Below are 6,238 nucleotides of genomic sequence, written 5' to 3' on the forward strand. Positions count from 1 at the left end.
AGCCTGGCCCCCAGCATCTCCAACAAACCATCCCCAGTCCCTTGAGGGTAGAGAAGAAAAGGTCCTGGATACTGCAGTAGACTAGGCTCTCCTCAACATGTCCATCTCTCCACCCAGGCTCAAGGCTTTCTTCACCTTCCAGCTCTGGGGTTGCCTGGAGACAAAGCCACGTTGCCTCCTAGTTGTACTCCTGCCCTTTCCTTGTTGCCTAGAGGGAGAGAGGGACTTCAGTTGTTGTTGTCTGCCTCTCTTCCTTCCTCTTTTAATTTGACTTAATTAAGTACAAAACTGTGTGTGTGTGTGCATATTTTTGTGTAGACATGTGTACACTACACATGTATATAAAGCTTGTGTTTGACACTGGCTACCATCCTCAATTGCTTTCTGCCCTTTTTTTGAGGTAGAGGCTCTCACTGAGTCTAGACCTCACAGATTAGGCTAGTCTGGCTGGCCAGCAAGCACCAGGGATCCTCCTGTCTCTGTCTGCCAAGTGATGGAATTATGGGCATGCACTGCAGCACCAGGCTCTTTATGTGGGTCCTGGGGAATCTGAACCCACATCCTCAGGCTTGCAAGACAAGTGCTTTACCAGGTACTGTCCAAGCCACCACCCCAGCAAACCTGGTCTTCTTCTTTTAATAGCTGCACTAGGGTTTCTTGTGGAAACACCCTGTTCCCAAATCTGTCATGCGGAAGGCACAGTCTAACACTGATCAGCCAGAATAACCAGGACATTACATCTTCCTGGTGATAGCAGTTGGTTCAAAAGTGGCTGCTGGGGTTAAGGCAGAACAATCAAAAGAGTCTCACTTCCTTGAGGCTGTTAGAAAGTCTTCATCCTACCTTATAGGCAGGGCTGGGGCATGAGGGCAGCGTGAACCTGGAGGATACTTAAGGTCCTAGGAGAGAGGGGGAATGAAAAATTTGGATGTAGCCATATCTGTCCTCTGATTTTCAGCATTGTTGCCAAAGTGACCTTGAGTGTCTTGTATTGGAAACAATCCCAGCTTCCCCAGCTCCCCAGCCCCCTACTCATAGGTGAAACCCACTACATTGAAGGGCTGCTTTGGAGATTAAGACGCTGGTGTAAGCGAGAATGTTTCCAGGCTATATATGGCTAAATGGCGCCGAGCGATTAACAAAGCATTAAAGCTGGGACACATTCCGTACACGGGGTGAGCCATCCACTCCTCTCTGAAAGGCTCCAGACGGTGGACTTGTAGGGCTCTGGCCTGAGAACTGAGGAGTTGTTTGAAGAATGAATTCTTGCCCTCTAAGTTTCTAAGCCATGGTGTGCAAGTTTGCCAAGGATGAGGTGCCCTGTGTCTGGGCATGGCTGCTTCTTACATGAAGCCACAGGGTACAGAGGAGACACTGAATTCTGCTAACTGCTGGCAGCTCAATTGGACTTTCTCTGGGTACTCCTGGCTGTGCCTCACAGTGGTCCTGCTATTTTTGAACCTCTTCCTTTGGCTGGAAAGTGTGGCTCACCTCAGAACTGCAGCATCTGATTGTAGCTGAGTTCTCCAGAGGAGCCAGCCCACATCAAAACCACTCTTTTTTGGCTTTTGACAGACTTCTGATAGCTGGCTGCCCAGCTCCATTACACACTTCTTAGCCTTTGCTTACCAATTACAAAACTCCATTTCCCAAGCTCCTTGGCAGTCAAGGGAGACCATGTGACACACGCTGGCAGAGGAGAAGTTCTTGGGAGTCTGTGGGAGTATCTCCTCTTTTCTCAGCCTTTCCACACTTGGATCAAGGTGCCTGGGGTGGCAACACACAGATATAGCCAGCAGAAGGACTGACTGAAGAGCCCCTCCTCATGACATGACTGTAAACGACTGGAATCTCTACCTTGGCACTTCCTGCCATTTGAGGAAGAAAATTCCCCATCCTCTCCTTTGATTATATATGTGTGTGTGTGTGTGTGTGTGTGTGTGTGTGTGTGTGTGTGTATATATATATAGTCATGTGCAACTAAATATTATCCTGACACAGGAAGCCAGCATATGCCTGCCATCATTCTCCCTAAAGTTTTCTTGAGATATTCATAACCTAGGACCACAGTGACAGAATTGAATTCATTGTATAGTAATTATAATTATCACATCAAGTACTAGTCATTTCCCAAGTGCTTCCTGGGAGCTCTGAATTGGGCTAAGTGATCCCCTCACCATGGTTATTATTGCCTTTGTTGCCCAATGAAGAAACTGGGCTCAAAGACATCAAATGAACTACTCAGAATCACACAGCTCAACCATTCAAGCCAGGCTCTAAACCCAGGTGGGTCAGACTCTGTGGACACCCCGTTCCCCCAGTCCTCATGCTCAGCAGCTCAATTACAACAGACTTCTTTACCCAGTAGGGAGACTGAAACCCAAGAGGGAAGGTGACTTATTCAAGGTTGCACAGTGATTTCAAGGGGTTTAGTTACAAGAACTCAGATTTTCTGGGTCTCCATGCCTTGACTCTAAAGGCAATGATAGGACTAGAAGTCTAGGCTAAGGTCTGAGGGCAGTGGGAGTTATGGGAGGTTCTAAGCAGTTATAAGGGTAATTCACATGTCAAAGGAAGGCTGTGGCATATCTATTCTTCAATTGTAATTGCGGGTAGCATGACATTATACAGTCATAGACACCCCTTGAAAAATCTGGTCATATATATATATACATACATACATACATACATACATACATATATATATATATATATATATATATATATATATATATATACCTTCTCTGTCACAGGCACCTGAACTCCATAATCCCAGGAGATCAGGTTCTTTGTAGATTCCTCGGATGGTATGAGCAGGGTGAGGAGGACACTGGTAGAAAGACCACTGGGCTGATCAGGTGGTGAGATCTGTCTGGACACTGCAGTGGAAACTTCCCAGATGAACAGGAAACTCTCCACACACCAGCTGCCTGCCTACTTATTTGCTCTGCTCATCCCTGGCAGGATCTGGATGATTGTTTCTTGAAGACTCAGGGCTGGGAGTCCAGGTGATAGAATGTGGCAGGGTAGTAAACCTGTAAGTTGAGATCTAACAGATCAGGGCTCCGATCTCAGCTCCATCACCAATAGCTTGCAGCTACTAGCAGGTCAGCTTGCTTTTCTGTTCACAGAAACAGGAAGAACAAAGCCTACCTCACGGGGCTGTTGGGAGTTACAGAAGAGATGATGCACGGAAGCCCCCAGCATTCTGCCTGCGGCTTACAAATTGCTATGGCAGTGACCGTAATTCCTCCTTTCCCTCCTCAACTCAGACAAGGTCTAGAGGACTCCTTGGGCCTCTGCGTCTCCTTCTGCATTGTGGTACTCTCCTTTCAGAGTTGTTTTGAGGATTAAATGTAAGAAAGACAAACAAGTGGATGTTGTGGCTTTCAATCCTTGGCTCTCTGGTGGATTGAGTTATGTAACTTAAAGGGACATCCCCCAGCTACCCACTGCTCCTCAGGGTTTCTGTTTTCTCTTAGTGTAACCTTGAGCAAACCACTACAGTTCTGTGTCTCAGGTTTCTTTTTCTGTAAATGGAAATGACGCTATTGGATTTGTAGGACTATTGGGAAAGGGACACACACACACACACACACACACACACACACACACATATCTTAGAAGATACATAAGCAACATTATTTTCATTATCTCCAATACATAATGAAAAGTTGGCAGTGAGCAGGTACACAGAAGAGGTAGGGAAGTACAAGAAGGGGCAGTAGAGAAGCAATGCTGAGCTCCTGGTGAAGTCTGGATGCCACACGGAGTGGCTCTTGCTGTCCTCAGAGTAGCTCTTGCAGAAATGGACCTAGTAACCCCATTTTTTGGATGGGGGAAGCTGAGCTCCACAAAAGGCAGCTGAAAGCGTAAGGCTGTAGTGAGAGTGGAGAGCAACTACGGTTTGGGACTGAGACTTGAAGAGATTTGAGGCTGCTGACTACAGAACTTTCCGGTTCTGTGAACCAGCTGCAGAGGTGGGGTGGGTGGGGCTGGGCTCATGCATGATTCAGGTGAGAGTCAGCTTGGGATTTCCAAATGTTGGGTGGGACCTCCCCAGTAACTTTCAGATGTGGGCTAGGTAGGCAGGAGGACATGTGACTGTTACGTGGCAGGGGGTGAGGCCCTCAGAGAGAAACCCTTGTCATCCACTAGTCGGGGGTAGGGGTCTTGCTACCTTGCTTCAGAATAGCTCAGGTTCTTTGATCTGCTCTGGCTCTGTGTTCAGAGATAACTGTGGGACTGTTAGGAGTGTTGACCTGTGGGCTCAGTTGGAAACTGAGGCAGGCAACGACATTTTTGTGGTTACTCCTCCAGATGGATAAACTGGCTGGCACCTTGATGAACTTGGCTCTGGTCCCCTCAGTCACATGAGTTTTTCCTGTATATTAGTATTTAAACATTTTTATTTTAGATTATTTTTATTTTATGTTGTATAAGTGTTTTTCTTATACACACAAATATACATGATACACGTACATATGCATACACGTATACACACACACATATGCACCATAGGTGTGACCAGTGCCCAAAGAGGACAGAAGGAGATGTCAGCTCCCCTGGGACTGGAGTTAGAGGCAGTTGTGAGCCACCATGTGGGTGCTGGATACCTAGCTCAAGTCTTCTGCAAGAGCCGCAAGCGCTCTTAACTGCCCCGCCATCTCTGCAACCCCTTTCCTGGATTATTCACAGCAGGCCATCCCACACAAGCAGCCAGTCTCTTGTGATATTTCTTAGTCCGCCGGACCCTGTGCTTGGGTTTAAGGAGGCCAGAGTGACCAAAACAGTGACAATTCACAGGGAAGAGAGGGACAACTTTGATCTAGCACCACCTTGAGGGGAGGGGAGGCACAGGACTTCCTGTAGGAGAGAAGGGAAAAAAAAAACCCGATATGTCACATGACCTGGAGCAGAACAGACTGGAACAACTACTGGAGGATCGGCTGCCCTCTACAAGGTCCACAATCAGAACACTGGCTCTGGAACAGGAGAGCAAGGAAAGGTGGCCCTGGGTTGTGAGCTTTCTAGCAGAACAAGGATGTTCCCCCAACCTGGGTATTCATCTGCATGTTAGACCCTTTCTGTGAGGTGGACCAAGAACTAACTCTACGTTTTCTAGCCACTACCTGTCCCTGAGTGTTATCCCTAGCAGCAACCAGCATTTAAATGTTTTCTACCTTTCTATCCATACTCCAGGTCAAATGGTCAAGAGCTGGCACCTCAAACACCATTTCCCTTGTCTGCTTCTTCCTTGCTCCACCCCCTTGTTAGGCTTGGTCCTTGAAGGCCTGTATTGGTACCCTGGCTGCTCTCTTGGCCTCTGGCTTCTCCACTGTACCCACCCTTCATCAACTGCACACTCCCATTATATCCTTCCTTCACTGCGTCTGTCTTCTGATGGCATGATGGACTGCAGAGTGTGGTTACAGCAAGGGCTCATTTGCTCTCTACTGGCATGGATCCTGTCCTCGCTACCCACTCCGTCCTATCATCCTAGCGTTCGAATGGGAAGCAGGCCCTAAGGGCTTGTCTATGGTCAGAGTGAAGAAAGGAGACTTGAACTCAATTTTCTTGATTCCCAGGCTAAGTCTCCTCCCTCCAGGGTCATGACTGAGCTAGTTAGCATTTGTTGTTTTCACTACAGGACAGAGGTCTGGGAGTGAGCTATAGGTGTGGTAACTCCCAGGGTGAGGGTGGGCAGGGGAGTGGAGGATGACATTCGTGCCAGCCCAGCGCTCCTTTTAATTTCTTGATCCACAGAAGGTCCCTGTCCTCTGGGGAACAGAACCTCAACTTTACTCCTGGATCTCATGATTTTGCTGACAACCCCTTAACCCACACCTTCTTGCCCTGCTTGGTGGCTACCAGAGGGGCCCCAAATCTGGGGATGTGGAGAAGCTGAAGCTGGTCTCAGTATCCCAGGGCCCCAGTTCCTCCCCTGGTCTGTCCTGGCTTGCTCTGTCTCCCTACAACAGTTGGCTTTTATCCTAGTAGAGCATGGGAACAGCTCTGGTTTGGGAGCAGGAGTGGCATCCCAGCAGGCCCCACCTTTCCCACCTGTTGATATTCCTTTCCTGAGCTCAGAGATGCCTGAGAGCCAGCACAAGGATGAATGGGTCCTTCTACCAAGCCTTGCCTCTGGGTGTGGGTAGAGGGCAGCTGGGTGTGCTGGGAAAACTGAGATGGAGAGAGAGAGAGAGAGAGAGAGAGAGAGAGAGAGAGAGAGAGAGAG

Source organism: Mastomys coucha, unplaced genomic scaffold (assembly GCF_008632895.1).
Source record: "Mastomys coucha isolate ucsf_1 unplaced genomic scaffold, UCSF_Mcou_1 pScaffold15, whole genome shotgun sequence".
NCBI lineage: Eukaryota > Metazoa > Chordata > Mammalia > Rodentia > Muridae > Mastomys > Mastomys coucha.